This window comes from Crassostrea angulata, chromosome 2 (assembly GCF_025612915.1).
Source record: "Crassostrea angulata isolate pt1a10 chromosome 2, ASM2561291v2, whole genome shotgun sequence".
Taxonomy (NCBI): domain Eukaryota; kingdom Metazoa; phylum Mollusca; class Bivalvia; order Ostreida; family Ostreidae; genus Magallana; species Magallana angulata.
In genome coordinates, this window is record NC_069112.1 from 41,374,731 (window position 1) to 41,397,321 (window position 22,591).

The 22,591-nt window shown below is 31.3% G+C and overlaps 1 pseudogene; it reads left to right on the forward strand.

Moving 5' to 3' along the window:
* LOC128174339 (multiple epidermal growth factor-like domains protein 6) overlaps positions 1 to 22,591 on the forward strand; it is a 228,694-nt pseudogene that overhangs the window by 104,549 nt on the left and 101,554 nt on the right.

Sequence of the window (22,591 nt, forward strand, 5' to 3'; positions counted from 1 at the left end):
CTTTTTATTTAGTTTTTAAATTACTTTTTTAAAACTTTTGGACTTTTCAAAAAGTAATGGTTATGCATTACTTTACTCATGTAATGGTAATGTAATGCATTACTTCAAGAAAATTAAGTAATGGTAATGGTAATTTAATGCTATAATTCATGAAGTAATGGTATTGTAATGCATTATTTTAAATGTAATTCACCCCAAACCTGATTCCAATTTAGCAGGAAAACATGAACATTAACATTTAATTTGGTTCTTCAGTCGATAAGATTGTATATAGTATATGATGTATAAGTCTTCCAAAATGTATGATCTATTATATATTTTCTTTCAATGCATTGTTTAAAATTTAAATTCAGTTTAATCAACTAAAGAGCCAACGAACGAGAAGGCAAATTCAGACTTGTTTTTATTTTCTTTATACAACATATTTTTAGCGACGAACAACAGTCATACCGCAAGTAGACTGGAAGCCAATGAAACTCCTATTTAATTTGTAAAATAACCCGTCCCGATTTTAACTTCGGCTTGCACATGAAGTTTGGTAGTATAAAGGTAAAAGATTGTCAAAATAAAATTCGCAACTTTTCAAAAATGGCACATTGCGTTTGGGAACTTAAGTTTTGATTCCACAATCAACCTCTTCTATTGATTAATTAGCTCGTACACCAACTGAATTTTCAACGGCGCTGTGCATTCAGTTACGTAACTCATTTCACATTTGAATCCGAGCAAGAATATTTGATAACAACAAACTATTTGATTATTTTCTAAATAGAATTTTGTTTATACACAGAAGTCTTAAAAAGATTTAATACGTGTTTTTATAATACATATTGACTGAAATGCATGAACACTTTCTGCACTATTTTCTTACGCGTAGACTCAATGCATGTGTTATATGCGTGCATTCCGGTTTGAGACTTCAGCTGACAGTAAACCAATAGACGGTGTCACGTGACCCCGTTTAAAAATTATGCACCAATTTCTTTCCATAAGAGAATACTTAAACTTTTTTTTTCCTAGCGGGGGTATCAGTGACCTTGTTCACAGTACCTTTAGTTTATTATAAGCACGTTTACAATGAAAACCCAGCAATCCTTGATACTCTCTTCGAATAATTTGAATTAATATCAGTTCTGGCTACCACGCAACCGTTACTAGCAAAAGAATGATTTCTATTGCATCATCGAAAGTAGCATTTTTTTTTTATTTTAATAGGTTTACATTATTTTAAATCATCTCGATTATTTATCTAAATCCTTTACTACGCAAAAATAGATGACTCCAGGTTGCATAGTAAACAAACGAAACACTAATCTGATTTAGCTCAGTAAATACTTTGTATACCTGTACTTTGCAAGAACAGACGTGCACTAAATACCTTAATATACAACACTTATTTAAGTTTATAAACGTGAACAAACTGAAAGGTAGTCAAAATATTCAATGTACAGTAAATTAGTATGATTCTTGATATTTAAACAATGACAATGTTAATCAACATTTTTTATCGACTAAACATTATTTTATTAGACATATTTCGAACTTAAGTTGTAAAATTAGAGTATCTGTAAGCTTCAATTTTCCTTCAAAATGCCTAACTGGCTACTGCAAATCATATTAATATGGTTAAGTAAAAATTAATCATAAAGTGTACTAATAAATATTCACAGCTCTCTCTCTCTCTCTCTCTCTCTCTCTCTCTCTCTCTCTCTCTCTCTCTCTCTCTCTCTCTCTCTCTCTGTCTTTCTCTCCCGAAATTCTGTAATTATTTTGAATCAACGTTGAATATGTCATTTATACTTTTCTTCTAGTAATATACGAAGACACATTTTTTTTGGATATATGTAGATGCATATTAATTTTCCTATTGTGACATCGTCCTAATAATAACTAGTTTAAGTTTAAAATAGGCTGATCAGATTTTTTTTTTCAAAATGTCAATTTATGCTTGTGTTAAAAGAATGGAAAGATATCAGAATTTTAGCCGGTTAATATGTTTTGGCTCAATACATATTGTACTAAACATTTGTTTCCTGTAATTATTTTCTGTTTTAAAGTGTCGATGGATTTCCCCAGTCAGCTATTCTTCATGTACGTAGTAGTTGATTGTTAACCTCAATATATGCATTTTCGTATAATTATGTTATTAGTGACTTTTTATATGGGACTGTTCGCTATTTCAAATGCTTATAGTAAACGTACATACATATGATGTCATCTAACTTTGCATTAGTAACAAAATATAGTTTTCATAAATTTTTATATTTAGTATTATTTATTATTTATTATTTATAAACGTAATACATAAACTCGGTAATTTTGTAAAGATTGACGTGCATGACTGCATATCATTTAGTTATATACTTTCCTTTAAATATAGATTTCACTTAGAACATACCATGATCGTTTGTGAATGATAATTGCATGACAGTTTTGTTTTATGTCGACCTTAATTTTAACTTTGCCACTGATTACATAGATCATTTGCTAGGAATGGTGATTGTGAACCACTATTATTTTTACAGAATTTAAATCAATACTAAAAAACCCCACATCGAAATAAGCTTTTGATAGATTCTATGAACGTGTTTGGCTAACAAGCGTCGCACGTATTGTTTTCATATTCAAGGGTGCTTGTATATAACGTTTAAATTTAAGTCACCAGAGACCAGTCGTGACTTGGCCAATCTCTTCAAACATTCATGTTCCCTTGCCAATCCTTTTATATTGCTAATTAGATATTATCTGAAGTTTTTGTATCCGGTAATTGTATTCATTAATTTCCGCATGAAAGAGTAACTGTGAAATATATTCCGGCATAATCATATACGTTGTAGAGTATAATTAAACTTCACTAGATGTATTTACCTATAGATATGTTGTCCTTGTTTTTATTGATAGTAGTGTTTGCGATTTCACAGGCTTATGGTGAGTTTTACATGCATATAATGCAATCGTCATTTGAAATATAATTAAAAAGCTTTTTATGAAAAAAAAATAATTTATAAAATTGGACTTTTTATAACATGAAATGACAAGAACTGTTCGGACAAATCAAATAAAATCCCACTTTAATTGTTTTTGTTTATGAAGATCGTTCATAAGTAAATGTTAGTTTAAATGAACCCACTCATTTTTGTAAATGTAAATAATGTTGTATATATGGGGTTGTGTGTTTGTTGACAGTTAACGTTGCCCTCAATAAACCAGCATACCAGCAGTACCCATTACGTCATTACAGACTAGGTGAGGACATATTTGACGCCAGTAACGCTGTGGACGGACGTAAATCTGACCTGAGATGGGACGGTGGTCAATGTGCTGTATCATTGTACAAACAAACCGCCACCTGGTGGGTGAACCTGACCAGCATCCACAGTATCCATCACATCACTATATACTTCAGGACGGACAACTTTGGTATAGTCTCAGTCATTATGTATCTTGAAAATGATATATTCTGTAGTGTAAACCAGTCATCACGCATATACGTTTTTTTATTTACATGATACCATTTGGCTTTTATCATATTACTAAATCGTCATATGATTATCCCTGTTAGTTTGAAAGACGCAATACCGAATAGAAAATTATTGGTTTTAGTGTAATAAACACTGGAGAAAATTAAACTGTTTCAACAGCTGCAATGAACATGAACAGTACATGTTACTAAAACAAAAGATCAAACACATTTACAATTTTTAAATTAAAATTTTAGGTATAAATAACACTTATAATACCCACATACAAAATGTAAATATTTGTTCACGAAATTATTTATATTTTCTTAACACGACAGTATAAACCTATGAACTTTTCCTTCTCTAGTTATAAAACTCGACCGACAAAATCATGTAATGTTTATAACAGACTTAAGTATAGTGAACTAAATGGGATGTAGCTTTAGTAAAATACCAAAAAACTTTATGCCAAAAATCTGACCTTAAAGTTCTGAATCTTATTTGACGATTTTGTCATTCCTCCATTTAAGAAAATACATCAAAGCATGACCTAAAATAAAATAGTAAAGGTATGAACGGCATGGGGTTTTCATAAATAAAGATTGTGTAATAACGAAAATGTGCAATGCTCTCAAAATTATACGACAACAATTCGCGCAAAGTTGTAACAAAGCAGACTTGTCTCCCATCTAAAACCGCAATTTATCGAATCATAGCAGGTAGACAACATAGAAATCAAATGATAATCTTTGTGTTAACCTTTTTTTCCAGATTGTATTTAAGTATACTTTAACCCCCTAAATGCAGATTAACACAAACAATCTATGCATGACTAACATGGAGACCAGCTGCACTTACTGTATATAAAGAGCTTTCTTACAATCACGATATACTTCTTGACGTGTTTTAGAGTGACACTTGAATGGTCAGATTTGAGTTTAACCCTCTGTTAATAACATTTTTTTTTCGAATACTGAGCGACAATTAGGTATAGGATATTCTTGAAAATGATCTGTATGACACAAATATCCTGGTGTTTATTAAAACAAACCAATGATTCTCAATATAAGATATTGTGTTAAAGTAGGAGCTAGCACGATAAAGAAACCTTCGTATGTATAGCGCCTCTAAATCATATAAAGTTTTTCCAGTGTCAGATATTAAAAGGATTTGGTATTTTATATAACTTGAGAAATGTTTCATGTTATCTACCCACCATGGTTATCAATAATATTATCTTCACTGATGTACCTTAAGATTGTTATTGGGTTTCAAGTGATATTGCGTTAAACGGGAAGTTGTTAGGTGCCTTTTCACCTATTTTTTGCCTGTTCTTTACTGTTTGAAATAAACGTGCTTGGGTTTTATGAGAGCACTCTGACCGCCCTTTTCGCCACGTACTCTTTCATGCAATATATGACACTGAACTGATTCCAATTTGTTAGCACGATCGTATCGCTATGACATAAAAACGTAATATATAGTTTTAAACAAGGAAGTTTTAATTATGTATTTGTTTCCCTGGCAATTCATTCTAACGATATCATATACAATAGCTGCGGAATATTTTATATTACTCCTGATATTAAATCTTTGTCCAGTACATTTAATTCACTATGGTATACGACTAGTGTTGTTAGAAAAATACCAGTTAAAATGTTCAAAATACGGTATCATAATTTTGTTTATATATATAAATGGTTTAATAATACGTAACTATTTTTTTTTCTGAGTTTTGCCCCCACCATTATATTTGATATTATAATAAATTATGGTGGTGTTGTTATTTTAAACGACAAATATATGAAACTTGCATATGTATTCCATGTAAGTGTGCGTTAAACAATTAGCTATTTTAGTTGATACGGGCATGGAGAATGTGTAAAATGTTGCGCCTGTAGTGCAGTTGATATTTAGCAATGTTTTAGTTGATAATGTAAAAAAGAATCATATAAACTTGTTTTTCACTGGATCGATAACGTTTTGTACAGATTCCATGTTTCGGGCGTACATAGCAAAGGATTTACTTGGATTCTCTGTGTATGTCTCCAATACCACGGATAGATCACAGGGAACGCTGTGTTTCAAGGACGACAACTTCACAAAATACACAATACCTTCTGTCTTCACAACAAATTGTTCTGTTCATGGACAATATGTCATCTACTACAACGAGAGACTACAAGGAGTTGTCTACCCTGACGATTATTATAGTGCTGTTGCCATTTTTCTGTGTGAAGTAGAAGTGTATGGTAATCGTTTTTTTTAATTAAGGTCTTCCGTTTCCAACGGAAGACCTTATTGTTTTCGTACTGTTTCTTATTATTATTTATTATTAAGGTCTTCCGTTTCCAGCGGAAGACCTTATTGTTTTCGTACTGTTTCTTATTATTATTATTATTTTTTTTTTCCAAATTTTGTGCACGAGATTTCTCGAAATTTATTCGACCGATCTCAACCATTTTTTTACAGATTGTTGGGCGTGATCTAAACTTCATACATTTTTCTTAATTTTTTCGTAGTCACTTCCGGTACCGAATTGTCGGCCATTTTGTAATTTTTGACGACCCATTTTGTGCAGCTATAAACTCGGAAACCATAAGAGATATGAATATGAAATTTTCAGGATAGGTAGACTATAGTTTGAAGTTGTGCAGCATGTAGTTGTTTAATGCCTGTTGCGCCATTTCTTGGAGCTCGCCTGGGCACGAAAATTGGGCACGAATTTTCATTCAAAATTTTCACACGTTTTGATTTATATCTTTTTATCAGTTGATATTTTGTTTAGACATATATAACAAAAGTGGTAGAGAATCCAAAGTTCTTTCCAACAAAATCAATAAAAAGGGGCTGGCCCCTTTATTAAGGGGCCAAGGCACTCTTAAACTCTATTACAAATAACTTAAAACGATAAAGATTTTGTAATGCAATAAAGAAGCAAAGTTGTTGATCGTACCAATATCTATTAGAAAAAATTATTGCCACGCCCATTTATTACGTAATTAGGGATTTTTAGGGGCCAAAGTACTTAAACTTTGACGCAATATAACTAGAGAAGTAGACATTTTTTGTTAGACATGATAGAAGAGAAAATGTTTAAATTTATGATTTAAATCGATTCCACTTATCAAAACACGAATTCCTGTCCCCATTAAGGATCTAGAGGGCTGGCCCCTAAAATATTCATACATTTGTATCTCAAAAAAGATCAACAATTTTAGATGGGTGTAGGAACAAAAATTGTTAATATTCTTAAGACCTTTTCAAAGAAATCAAGAAAAAGGGGCTGGCCCCCTTTTTTTTGGGGGGGGGGGGGGCAAGAAACTCGTAAAGTATATTACAAATTACATAAAAACGAATAAGATTTTCGTAATGCATTATAAAAGCAAAGTTGTTAATTGTAGCAATATCTATCTGGAAAACTCATTGCAACACCCATTTATTACGTAATTAGGGATTTGTATACATTATCTGAAAGTGTGTGTGTGTGTGTAGGGGGGGGGGGGGGGGGTAATTCTAAAATTATATCGATTATTCATGGTATGATTAAAAACAGAAATCGCAAGGAAGACCTACTCGTTACTCGTAACGAGATCGTATCTAGTTATTATTTATTATTATTATTATTTTTTTCCAAATTTTGTGCACGCGATTTCTCGGAATCTATTCGACCGATCTCAACCATTTTTTCACAGATGTTAGGGCGTGATCTAAACCTAATACATTTTTCTTAATTTTTTCGTAGTCACTTCCGGTACCGAATTGTCGGCCATTTTGTAATTTTTGACGACCCATTTTGTGCAGCTATAAACTCGAAAACCATAAGAGATATGAATATCAAATTTTCAGGATAGGTAGACGATAGTTTGGAGTTGTGCAGCATGTAGTTGTTTAATGCCTGTTGCGCCATTTCTTGGAGCTCGCCTGGGCATTAAAATTGGGTACGAATTTTCATTCAAAATTTTCACACGTTTTGATTTATATCTTTTTATCAGTTGATATTTTGTTAAGACATATATAACAAAAGAGGTATAGAATCAAAAGTTCTTTCCAACAAAATCAAAAATAAGGGGCTGGCCCCTTTATTTAGGGGCCAAGGCACTCGTAAACTCTATTACAAATAACTTAAAAACGATAGAGATTTTGTAATGTATTATATAAGAAAAGTTGTTGATCGTACCAATATCTATTAGAAAAGATTATTACCACGCCCATTTATTACGTAATTAGGGATTTTTAGGGGCCAAAATACTTAAACTTTGACGCAATATAACTAAAGAAGTAGAAATGTTTTGTTAGACATCATAGAAGAAATAATGTTTGAATTAATAATTTATATTGATTCCACTTATCAAAACACGAATTTCAGTCCCCATTAAGGATCTAGAGGGCTGGCCCCTAAAATATTCAAACATTTGTATCTCAAAAATGATCAACAATTTTAGATGGGTGTAAGATCAAAAATTGTTAGTATTCTTAAGACCTTTTCAAAGAAATCAAGAAAAAGGGGCTGGCCCCTTTAATCAGGGGCCAGGGCACTCTTAAACTCTATTATAAATACCTTAAAAACAATAAAGATTTTGTAATGCATTATAGAAGCCAAGTTGTTGATCGTACCAATATCTATTTGAAAAAAAAATAGCCACGTCCATTTATTACGTAATTAGGGATTTTTAAGGGCCAAAGAACTTAAACTTTCACGCAATATAACTAGAGAAGTAGAAATATTTTGTAAGACATCATAGAAGAGAAAATGTTTAAATTAATAATTTAAATCGATTCCAAATATCAAAACACGAATGTCTGTCCCCATTAAGGATCTATAGGGCTGGCCCCTAAAATATTCAATCATTTGTGTCTCAAAATGATCAACAATTTTAGATGGGTGTAAGAACAATAAATGTTAGTACTCTTAAGACCTTTTCAAAGAAATAAAAAAAAAGGGGCTGACCCCTAAATAAGGGGCCAAGACACTCGTAAACTCTATTAAAAATAACTTAAAAACAATAAAGATTTTGTAATGCATTATAGAAGCAAAGTTGTTGATCGTAACAATATAAGTTTGTAAAACTCATAGCCACACCCATTGATGACGTAATTAGGAATTTTTAGGGGATTAAAACATTAAATCTTCAATGTGCTGTATGTGAAACGTGAGTGGAAATTCTGAAATTTCATTGATGTTTTAATGGTATCGTTTGAAAAATTGAACGGAAGACCTCCTCGTTACTCGTAACGAGATCGTATCTAGTTATTATTATTTTTTTCCAAATTTTGTGCACGCGATTTCTCGGAATCTATTCGACCGATCTCAACCATTTTTTCACAGATGTAAGGGCGTGATCTAAACTTAATACATTTTTCTTAATTTTTTCATAGTCACTTCCGGTACCGAATTGTCGGCCATTTTGTAATTTTTGACGACCCATTTTGTGCAGCTATAAACTCGGAAACCGTAAGAGATATGAATATGAAATTTTCAGGAAAGGTAGACGATAGTTTGGAGTTGTGCAGCATGTAGTTGTTTAATGCCTTTTGCGCCATTTCTTGGAGCTCGCCTGGGCACGAAAATTGGGTACGAATTTTCATTCAAAATTTTCACACGTTTTGATTTATATCTTTTTATCAGTTGATATTTTGTTAAGACATATAAAACAAAAGAGGTAGAGAATCAAAAGTTCTTTCCAACAAAATCAAGAAAAAGGGGCTGGCCCCTTTAATTAGGGGCGAAAACACTGGTAAACTCTATTACAAATAACTTAAAAACGATAAAGATTTTCTAATGTATTATAGAAGAAAAGTTGTTGATCGTTCCAATATCTATTAGAAAAAATTATTACCACGCCCATTTATTACGTAACTAGGGATTTTTAGAGGCCAAAATACTTAAACTTTGACGCAATATAACTAGAGAAGTAGAAATATTTTCTTAGACATCATAGAAGAAAAAATGTTTGAATTATTGATTTAAATCGATTCAACTTATCAAAACACGAATTCCTGTCCCCATTAAGGATCTAGAGGGCTAGCCCCTAAAATATTCAAACATTTGTATCTCAAAAATGATCAACAATTTTAAATAGGTGTAAGAACAAAAATTGTTAGTATTCTTAAGACCTTGCCACAGAAATCAAGAAAAAGGGGCTGGCCCCTTTAATGAGGGGCCAGGTCACTCTTAAACTCTATTACAAATAACTTAAAAACGATAAAGATTTTTTAATGCATTATAGAAGCAAAGTTGTTGATCGTACCAATATCTATTAGAAAAAATAATTACCACTCCCATTTGATACGTAATTAGGGATTTTTAGGGGCCAAAATACTTAAACTTTGACGCAATATAACTAGAGAAGTAGAAATATTTTGATAGACATCATAGAAGAGAAAACGTTTGAATTAATCATTTAAATCGATTCCACTTATCAAAACACGAATTTCTGTCCCCATTAAGGATCTAGAGGGCTGGCCCCTAAAATATTCAAACATTTGTATCTCAAAAATGATCAACAATTTTAGATAGGTGTAAGAACAAAAATTGTTAGTATTCTTAAGACCTTTTCAAAGAAATCAAGAAAAAGGGGCTGGCCCCTTTAATCAGGGGCCAGGGCACTCTTAAACTCTATTACAAATAACTTAAAAACGATAAAGATTTTGTAATGCTTTATAGAAGCAAAGTTGTTGATCGTACCGATATCTATTAGAAAAAAATATTGCCACACCCATTTATTACGTAATTAGGGATTTTTAGGGGCCAAAATACTTAAACTTTGACGCAATATAACTATAGAAGTAGAAATATTTTGTTAGACATCAAAGAAGAGAAAATGTTTGAAATAATGATTTAAATCGATTCCACTTATCAAAACACGAATTTCTGTCCCCATTAAGGATCTAGAGGGCTAGCCCCTAAAATATTCAAACATTTGTATCTCAAAAATGATCAACAATTTTAAATAGGTGTAAGAACAAAAATTGTCAGTATTCTTAAGACCTTTTCAAAGAAATCAAGAAAAAGGGGCTGGCCCCTTAAATTAGGGGCCAGAGCACTCTTAAACTCTATTACAAATAACTTAAAATCGATAAAGATTTTGTAATGCATTATAGAAGCAAAGTTGTTGATCGTACCAATATCTATTAGAAAAAAATATTGCCACGCCCATTTATTACGTAATTAGGGATTTTTAAGGGCCAAAGAACTTAAACTTTGACGCAATATAACTAAAGAAGTAGAAATATTTTGTTAGACATCAAAGAAGAGAAAATGTTTGAATTAATTATTTAAATCGATTCCACATATCAGAACACGAATTTCTGTTCCCATTAAGGATCTATAGGGCTGGCCCCTAAAATATTCAATCATTTGTGTCTCAAAATGATCAACAATTTTAGATGGGTGTAAGAACAATAAATGTTAGAATTCTTAAGACCTTTTCAAAGAAATCAAGAAAAAGGGGCTGACCCCTAAATAAGGGGCCAAGACACTCGTAAACTCTATTACAAATAACTTTAAAACAATAAAAATTTTGTAATGCATTATAGAAGCAAAGTTGTTGATCGTAACAATATCAGTTTGTAAAACTCATAGACACACCCATTGATGACGTAATTAGGAATTTTTAGGGGATTAAAACATTAAATCTTTAATGTGCTGTATGTGAAATGTGAGTGGAAATTCTGAAATTTCATTGATATTTTAATGGTATCGTTTGAAAAATTGAACGGAAGACCTCCTCGTTACTCGTAACGAGATCGTGTCTAGTTCTAATAACTTTTGAAAATTGTTTCATGTGTGGTAACATATCTAATTTTTTTTTCTTCAAAATATAGAACAATAAAACAGTATGTAAACTTTGTGGATTAAATCATTAAAGTTATAGTGTTGTTGATTGAAATAAATCTATCAAATTTAATCCAGTCATTTAAAGTGTATATTTAAACTTTTGAATGTTTGCCCCCTCCCTTTTTTAAAAAAACCCCAGTAAATTGTTTTAAGTAGCAATGTACTTGGATTATCCGTGTATGTCTCCAACACCACGGATAGATCACAAGTGATGTTGTGTTTTAAGGACAATAATTTCACAATAACACACTACCTTCTGTCTTCACAACAAATTGTATATTTCACTGACAATATGTCATCTACTACAACGAAAGACCACCTAGAGTTGTCTACCCTGACGGTTATTATAGTAATGTATGGAGTAACGTCCGTGAAGTAGAAGTGTATGGTTAGTGTTCTTTATAACTTTAACAACCTTTGAAAACTGTTCTAATATTTTTTTTTTATATTTGGTCACATATTTACATGTACCTTTATTGTCAAAACACAACACATAAAACCAGTGTGTAGACCCTGCGGAATACATCAGTAATGAGACTATCAAATCTTTTTCAATTATTTAAAGTGTCGATTATTTCTAGGAAGTCCCCCCCCCCCTAAAAAGGGTAGTAGTTGAAATTGACACCCCGAGAAAACCATTGTCAACCTATGCGAAGGCATCATTTATTTTATTATACTGAGAGTCTTAATTGTTTTTAGAAAAAAATGATTACCTTAATATAGAAATGACGTGGATTCAATGACAAACCGTATGCGCATTATTTACATGCATGTAACAATTCGTTGTGTTACAATGTACCCATTGCCAAATGTGTTGCTAACTCTGATTGTAATAGAACGGATCATCAACTGCGTCTTAACCAATCAGATTTCGGTTTATAACATGAAAGTATTGTTACAAAATTTGTCATTTGGTGTTGTTAATTGTTCAACTCTGAGGTCAGAGTACTTTAGTACGAGAGACGGAGTTGTATGCTAGTCATGTAGTGGATATCAATTGGCTTTTCTAGCATCACTGCATTATCGGAATGTCTGTACATTGTGTCATGATTTTTAATTACATAAGAAAACCTTTTAAGATTGATGACATCGTCTCTGGCCAAGGATTGATGAGAATGGACCTCATTACTGGTCTATCACACACAAACATCACCTGTGTGTCTTGCTTTTTTAATTTGCTTTACTACTAGCTAGCCAAGAAAATGAAAACAATTCTGAGATACGCAGCACAGATAAGGCTGTCAATAAATTCCGTTCAGACAAAAAGTCCGGGGAATGTGCATTATGACATCAAAGTATACTGTAAATTCCTAATATAACGCGAGGAATTAATATCCGCGTAAAATCGCGAGAACCACCCTTCGCAGATTTAAAAATATCGCCTTTATTATCTGAGCGTTCAGAGCTATAAGAGATAGGGAGAAAAGTTCCACGTTCGCGATTTTATATTCTCGCGATTTCATACAAACCAGCGGGATTGCGGAATTAAGTACTCGGGTAATATTATATTGCTGTTCGTAATAAATGTTGCAATATTGCAATTAATATATGTTTTTGGTTAAATTAGAAAGTGTCTTGATGGACTTTCGTGCATACCAATATACGCAATCATGTAAATGAACGCCTCTTTCATCTTTTTTTTCAATCAAGAATATAATTGAATATACTCAAAACAAGACCAGATATGTTATTAATAAAATTTCTTGTACAGGATGTCCAGTAACAGGGTTTTACGGATCTAACTGCTCCATTCCCTGTCCTGATGTCAATTGTCAGTACTGTCATATAGAGACGGGCACCTGCCAGGGATGTAAACCTGGGTATCAAGGTCATCACTGTGACTTAGGTAAGAAATAATTTCACCAAAAAAAAAATATTTTCCATACGTTTGTATGCGTGGATCTGGCTTCGTTACGTGTTGGCAACAAAAACATTAATAAAACTTATAAGACTTTGAAGTGGATAAAAATTGGCAGATTTTCAAGTTTTTTTTTAGCAAGATCTATTGTACTTAGTTGTCAAGATATTTTGATACTGTAATGCTAATTTGATCAGAATTAAGGCAATTGTTGCTCAGGTGAGCGATGTGGCCCCTGGGCCTCTTGTTTTTGTCGGATTTGTTTGTTTATATAAACAATTAATGTATATATGCACCATTAAATGGCTTGACATTAGACCTCGTAGCACATATTAATAAATAATATAATCTGATTAGATACCGTCGTACTTTCATAACATATAATTAATTTTTATTCGTTATGCATTTAGCGTAGCATAACTTGGCAAAGCAAAACATCCTATAAAATTCCAGCACAATTTTGAATGTCTATTCATAAATTTTATGATAATAAGTAATTCAACAGTTTACTGAATCCCGGAAAATAGTTGTTGGTATTAAAGAAAGATAACTAACTTATATTTTGTGCTTGTGCTGGGGAAATAACATTTTACATGGTAATGAGCTCTCTAGGTTTATTATTTTTCTTTTTTGGGGTATATTCTCTATTCTATCTATTTTTTTTTTCATAATTAATATTCGTAACCTATTTTTGAAATTTGAAAAATTTATTGCAACAGGCAGGATATTTAGAGAAGTGGACAGAATGAAATTATTCACAGAAATTGATTACATGAGGCCTAAATCCTAGTTTATACATCTGACTGGAAAAAAATAAAACTTTTCGGCTTTTGACTCTTTTTTGCGGTATACAGTTCAGTGTTTTGCAATTTAAACTATATTTTTGCTCTGCAAGAACGCGAGAGTATGCATCTTTTTGCATGTTTTTGAACCAAATTTGTACCAGCCAAAGTACTTGTCCGAGGCATGATGAACTTGCATACTCTCCGCCAAGATGTTATTAAGTCAACCTGAATTATTGGTTACCCCGTTCTAAAAGTTAATTTCCATCAAAACAAAAATCGCGCATTAAAGAAACGAATTGACCTTATTTATTTTAAAGTTTGTCAAATCTTTCTTTATGTGTATACGCTAAATGAATCCATGCGTATTATATTAATCCTTTACGACTTTATTCCATTGCAAGTGTACACTTTTGTTACAAACCCCTATTGACTTTGATCCGCCAAAGGGTATCCACCTCTTTACTCCCTTTTTTTTTTTTTTGCTTTTTCAGGCTTGGTGATCAAAGTTTAAAGGTGTTTTTAAATTGATTTTACAATCATCCTTCATCATTTATAATTCAATTATAGTTTTAAGACATCGTCTTACACGTGTTAAAATACCAAAGGTATAAGCAGTTACTCTAGTGCAGACATTTTCCAATTGTACTGTCTTCATTTATAAGAACAGATAACATGTATATAATAAATGAACGTAATGGTGTATTTGGAAGAAAATATTTGCATTAAAACTCATATTATTTATCATTTACAACTTTAAGAATATTCTTTCTCTCACAAAAACGCTGTATGTTCAATTGAAAAAGAGAAGTAAAACAAGTAAACTAGGCACCTGGAATTTGGACTTTGTTTGATCGATTTTTGAGATGGTTCATAGTATGTCATTGTCATTTTTTCATTACAATTTTATAAAACTTTTTTTTTTGGGGGGGGGGGTTCAAATAAAAACATAGTTACTTGAAGTGCAGATTAATGTTAAATTATTTTAAGGATGTACCTGGAAATGTTCAAAACTTCTGCAATCGAAGCTTGTTTTGGTCAAAAGTGGTTGCATATAATATCACAAAGTGTCATTGGGCATTTAAGAATGACAAACCCCATTTCGTTTGCGCAGATATAAAAGGTATACTTATAACGAACATTGAAATATCAATATTCCGTCACAATCATTAAATATGAATAGACAAAATATTGAAGAATTTGCAAAAGAATATTTTTTTCTCTCACAAGAACGCTTTTTCCATTGTGTTCAACTGAAAAAGACGCACACAGTTTTTGAAATGGTCCCTATACAAATTTTATTTTTTTATTTATTTTTTTTATTTCTTTTATTATATCTTTCATTTTTTAACTCATATAATATTTTTATTAAAATCACTATTGTAAAAGCGAATTGGGTCCGTCGTCCTTAATTCAATTCATCATAACATTTTCCATAGCAAATCATGATAATTTCATAGCAACGCATAAACATCAGATAGCATATAATGACCATTGCATGCATTACAGAACATTAAACCAAATATACTGTTTGTGCGCCATCATGCATTACACAAAGAATTTATAATTAATATATTTCTATTCCTTTTTACCGTTTAAGAATGTGACAAAGGATCGTATGGTTTTGAATGTAATAAAACATGCGGACACTGTCGTGATGTAAAACAATGCTCCAATGTCAATGGCTCTTGCTTGACTGGATGTGATGATGGTTATGAAGGGGACTTATGTAAATCACGTGAGTAGACAAACACCAAACTAGCAACTTATTATTATAAAAATGATATCGTAAAAAATCAAACGGAAACATATGGTAAAAACATTTTTTGTTTTTTTATTATGCGATGCAATTAAAAATGTAGTAGTAATAACATAAACACATTTACGTTTTATTTGTGGCAAACGTACATTGTAGTAGCGTAAGTCAGTACTTCCGTATTAATTGAAGATGCTAAACTGAATGTGATAAAAGGTTATGAAGGAGAATTGTGTAACATACGTGAGTACATAGAACATCTCTAAATTTATGCATAGATAGATAAATAGAAAGATAGATAGATAGATAGATAGATAGAGAGATAGAGAGATAGATAGATAGATAGATAGATAGATAGATAGATAGATAGATAGATAGATAGATAGATAGATAGATAGATAAATTATTCATATGTTTTTACACCGCATTGTTAATACTTATGTAAATTTGAAATTGTCAATAACAAAAGAAGAAAGTACAGAGAAATCAAGGTAAGTCCAATAGAACGGATATTAACAATATATTTTTAGTGTTTGTTTTTGAGTAATATACCTTTATTATGGTCATTAAAGCAAAATAAAATCAAACAGCGTAAGTTGCACACAATTTGTTTTATCTTTTTTTTAATTTAAATGACATTTACTGTGTGTGTTTTTTATGTCAGATTTTCAAATTTATCAATACTACTTGTATTAGATTCTTTAGAGATTTGACTTATTAATATTCCATTCAATCTGTTTTAATGTTCTTTATGTTAAATAACGAGGGAAAAATCTGCTATTCGATAATCATGCTCTTTGCCCATGGTGTATAGTTATCTAAACTTTACATCCACAGCATTTGAGTTCTCTCGGTTTTAATATAGGAAAACGCCTAGTTTAATTCAAGTTGCTTAATCAAATTCAAAGTTCGATAACTCTTATTTGTTAAATATAAAAACATGAATCGATGACAAATAAAGTTATCTTCATAATAAAAGCTATATATTTTCTCATAATGCGGACAATAGAAAGTTTATGTTCCCCCCAAAAGCAATTATTTTTCACGACGTCGCCAGGTGAAATAGTTTATGTTTTGGGGAAATATAAACTTGCTTTCGTCCCCGAAGCAGGTAAGTACGTATATAATATTCATAAATGTTTACAATCTTTAATCCGATCTCACTATGTATCGCTGATATACGAATCAATTTAACTTATGGTATATGATATTTTACGATTTTTTTTTTGCTAACCGTACTGTATATTTTGTGTACAATTAAAATGAAAAACAAAATGAAGAAGAAGACCGCGAATGGTGCTTGTAATGCGCAATGTAACAATTAACAACATATTAGCTGATATCATTGTAATGACGGCAGTTTTGGGAAAGGTATGGTAAGTAATTGTTTTTTAGTAGTGTAATACTTGGGAAACAATGACATTATATGCTGATGATCATACATGATTATGAAGGATGCACGTATAAAATATCGTTTTGAGCACTGCACAATCTATGACTGAAACGTAGGTTGTTAAAAGTAACAAAACGAAACCAAAGTTGATATGTTCTGTTCATATTAGACAGTGAGGATACTTATATAATGTGATATCAAATGTGACTTGTTGATGGTTATAGATGTTATTGTTTAACGTTGTTATTTTTTGTTTGGACCATGTCTACTTCTTTTACTTCCAATGGCTTCAACGATTTATCTCAATTTACATAAATAAAAAGCCCAAGTCAAACAAAACACATGTGTACAAAATATGCAAATGGTTCATTTACTATAATTAAGTTTTTGTGCTTTTTGCCATACGCATGGGGGTATTTTTAACGGATTTAAGCGTACTGCGTAACTATTGTAAATTCTCTCTATGCGTCAATTGCCGCTTTTACCAAAAACTTCAAATTATTGCTATCTATTCTTTTTCTCGGTTGACTTTGTTGACAATAGTAGGTAAAACAGTGATAACTAGTGTTCACATTAATATGAATCTTTTCCTTTTCTACAAGTTTTGTCTTTTGTCTTGAAAATAAAAATGTAAATATGCACTTAAAAAGTCTTGGCGACCTGAACATGAGAGAAATATATTCACTGATATAAGAACTGATATAAGAACATAGATCGTCTGAATCGGAGAAAATATTTTTGGATCCTGAGGGTAATGGTTTTTTGTTTTTTTTTTACAAAAATAACATCTTCTGAGTTTATCATTAACAGTAATATATTATAAACAAGAATCATAATTTAATCTAACCTAATTATAGAAACAGTGATCAGTTCTTCTTTCTTACCTGACACATTTTGCTATTTTTGTCTCACAGGGAGACCATGTATCCTATAAATATGAAAATATGATAACGATGTTTTGAGGAATGATCAGAAGTAATTACCACAGAGAGAATATCAAGTAAGTTACCTATAATAATTATGCGTTTTTTAAAAAGAACATTATATAGAATATTCATAGAAAAAGAGCAATGCTAAAAAACAAATTAAGTAGAACTTTTAAGGCAAAATAAAAGACAATTGAGATTCTTATAAATTGTGTAAGTATATACCGATATTCAGATTTTTTTAATTGTATATGTCAGTATTTGTTTGTCTTCTGATAAGTGTACATGTACGTATGTCATGCAGGTATAACAATACCGATATATCTCTACTAAGGTCCAATCAGATGAAAAGTCCAAGGTTATTATTCCTTAACGAAACCCAAAGCGTTTTTATACATGGATATTTAAGGAAATAATTAAATCGCAATGATAATAAAATCTGCCATATGTTCCAGCACATGTACCACAAATTTGATCAAGCAGTTTTGCGGTCTGAATAATGTTTACTCAACAAAGAATTGGAACATATGTTAATGGATCCTGATTAATACTCAACTACATGTTTTCGTGATGAATTATCTTTTAACCTGGTCTAATTTGCTCGTGTATCGTCTGCCCCTAACCCCTCCACCCAATTAGACACAACCCTTCCAAGAAGAAAGAGCCCTTTGTTTTAGCCGATGTTTACTTGGTAATTAGAGATTTAAAGACATAATGAACCTATCATAAAAGAGGCGTTTAGAGGACTTTTTAAGAGAATGTAGTTTGTTTAAACCCATTGATATTAAGAAGATGAACTTTTGTACATTTTAATGTACTTCTATATTATGTTTTGTGATTTAACATAACTTATGTTTTATATTCCCTGAAATTTTTATTTTGCATTATGATACTTTGCGCTTTTCTGATCACACTTTTTTCTGTTGTCCTTCTGTCTGTCTGTCTGTCTGTCTGTATACCTTTCACATTTTCAACTTCTCAAAAACTACTGGGCCAACTTTAAAAGCATTCTTAGGCAAAGGGAAATAAAAGTTGTAAAAAATTATCACGCTTTTTTAAAAGGGGAAATGATCAGGAATTATTAAAAATAATTAAAAATATTTAAAAACTTTCTTCTCAAAAACCATGTGCACAGGAAAGCTTAAATTTATTTTAAATCATACTCAGGATGTAAATTTAATGTTGTGAAAATCATGACCCTCAGGTTGGGTGGAGCCACAATGGGGGGGGGGGGGGGGTGTCAACATTATACATAAAAATAAAAAGAAAATCTTGAAAAATCCTCTCAGAAAACAATCGGCCAGAAAAGCTGAAACGTATGTGGAATTATTCTCAGAATGTCAGATTCAAATGCATTACCAGAACTTGCACGTGGTTTTCATGTTTTTATTAAACTGGTACAAAACAGTGTTATTTAGTGGCAAACACTTGGTGCGGATATTACTGTCTAATGACAGCATCTAGTAAATCTTGCGTTCACATATTGTTTGCTGTGCGTTCACCTTTCGCTTTGCGCTCCTCTTGCGCTCTGCGCTCGGTCATCGTTCACCGTTCATTAGCGTTCACCAAATTCTGTTCAACGTGCGCTTACCGTTCGCTCAGAGTCCGCTCGACGTACGCTCAGAGTGCGCTCACCGTTAACTCATCGTTTAAGTGGGATAGTAGAACGTTTCAGGGACTGTACATATCTCTCTTTTTGTTTAAGTTCGCCCTATAGATGTATAAGTTGTCAAATTTAAAATGCAATGTTTGCAATTTAAAACGTATAATTCAGAAATGTGTGTGTATTTTTCAAAACAAAAAAGAAAATAGTTTTTGTCTAATATTTTTTTATCGTACCTTGATATTAGCAGCTCTCAGTTACAAAATTAGAAAGGGTCTTCAGCAAACAGAGGGAAAATGCCGTAAAATTACTAGTTCTCAAATAAAAAATACTTATTTAAAATTTAGATATAATTTTTACATTTAGAGAGAGAGAGAGAGAAGAGAGAGAGAGAGAGAGAGAGAGAGAGAGAGAGAGAGAGTTTACATATCATGGCGCATTTGGAGCCATACAATCAATAATCGCCGTGAGGTCTAAAAGTCACGCTAGTATACCTTATATCAAATTGCGAGTACTTACTAATTAGAATCATATCCTGTTGTTAGATGTTTGAAAACATTATTAATTAAACATAAATTTCCTGACGATTTTTAATTATCCATAAAGTGTTTCCTTGTACTTCGTGTACCAAACGATCACACAAAATATTGACGTATTATTCAGGGATTGCTCAATTAAAAAAAATGTAATTGAGCATAATTAAATACATTTTTTTTAAATGATTGAAAGTAATTGGTAATTGAGTTTGCCTTTAATTAAAACCAGTTGAATATATTTCAATATATTCTAAAAATATCATATATTCTCAATTTCTTTCGAATTCCATTATTTTCTCCAGGGTAAAAGCTTAAAAAGGGGTCATTAAATTATGTGTCTTTTTTACCTGTTTGAAATTGGTTTGTGTTGTTGGAAAAGTAACTCGTCTGAAAATGTTTAATAAGTTTATACGGTATGACACACGGCAAATAGCAATAAGTAAAGGTATACTTTTATTCAGGTGCGATCTCTTCTTATCCACAAAAACAAAGATATTTAATAAGATAAAAATGTTATAGAAAAAATGTACTTCAGACTTGAAATTGAACGTGATGATACTGGTTGAATTATTGTTTACTAAAGTAAACTAAATTGAATGGAATTAATAGCATGAAATTGCATGTAATAATGTAATTGACAAAATTATCGTGGATTTGAAATTATTTAATTATATTTTAGAGTGTTTATGAAGCTTGCTTAATTTGATAGTCTGTTGATGATTAATAATCTTTAATTAATTTTATCAGTAAATAATACTATTTTTTTAAGAAAGACGACAATTTAAATCTAAACACGTTGATATACATTGTAGTAAAATAACCTGTAGGGGAACTGTATTACATACAGTAACTGTTTTGTACATGCAACACAGATAGGATTACATTTGTTTAACTTAAACTGAAATAAAATGTATTCACTGTTTCCGGTGTTTATAATAATACAAAAGTACGACCCATGTATAACAATGGGATTTCTGAAAGCATTATGACTTAATTGGAGCTTCCTTGAAGCAACGTTAGTAAACATACATTTGATAAGATTTAAATATAAATTAATGGCTGAAAACCATGTTTTAAAACCATTTGTATGAATTTTGATTGCTGTCCATTTTTTTTAAAATTATATAGTAATTTATGTTTTCTTTTTTATTATTATTTTTTTTTGCCATTTTTTAAATTGTTTGAATGATATATCATGTTTAGTTTTTATCCTAGTCTAGGAATTCAATCTTGATATTATTTTCCTGTAAGATCTGTTTCTTTATACCTGTTTAAATCATGACATTTGTTTGTTTTTAGCTGTAACTCTAATTCCATTGTTATACACTTATTTTACAATGAATTTCAAACATTTTCTGACCAACATGTTGCCTTATTTCAGAATAGACGAAATAGCAATGTAAATGATGGAGAAACGAAATACCTATCCCATTGCTTTAGCCACCATTTCACCATCAATTTTAGATATACTATTTCTTTATATTTACATTCTACTGTGTTTTTCCATTAAATTCCGTGATGTTTAAATGCCTCTAAATGCAACAAGTAGTCAAAGGTCAAATTGACGAGTTTTATTATGACGTCACAAACGTTGAACGCTGTAAACTGCAACGTCACAAGCGAAAATCAAAGTTCACGCTTATGGCTGTTACTGTGGCTCTTCCATTAATATTAACTTACCCTTAGGATAAGATAGGAATTTTAAGGTATGAATCACATTTGCAGACAAGGCAAGAAGTTAAAAAAAATGTAAATATAAGCATTAAATCATGATTTTTTGAAGTATACACTCTCATAACTGCAGCGGTGTGTGCATACAAATTTTTATAACGCGCTAACGCGCGTTACTCAATTTGTATGCACACACCGCTGCAGTTATGAGAGTGTATACTTCAAAAAATCATGATTCAATGCTATAGTAAATCGATACTTGTCTTGTATCAAATCCGCGCCAAAGATTTGTAATTTTTCTTTCCTTTAAATGCAAAGTCGGCATGTAATAAATTAACTCAGAAATGTTTTGTTATTTTTTGTTTAAGAAACGAATAGTTTTTGTATAATGATTGTGATTGTAGCTTGATATAAGTAGCTCTCTGTTACAATACAATTGAAGAAAAGGGCAGCAATCAGATACAGGAATCTGCAAAACATTATTGTGCTTCGAACGAACCAGGGAAAAATACCGTAAAAATGACTATTCGGAAATACCTATTAAATAATTTTTTTTTCTTAAATCTGGATATTTTTAACCGTAATTCCTAAACAAAAATGACATGGTATAAGATAGAAAAGGATCATATAAATATTATTAGTAGGATATTGGATAGGAAAGGATAGGATTGCTTTGTCCATTTTCAACATAGCAGCACTGTTACATTTAGTTTATTAGCGATTTTTTTTTCTTTACCGACGAAATACAATGTAATGATAACCCCG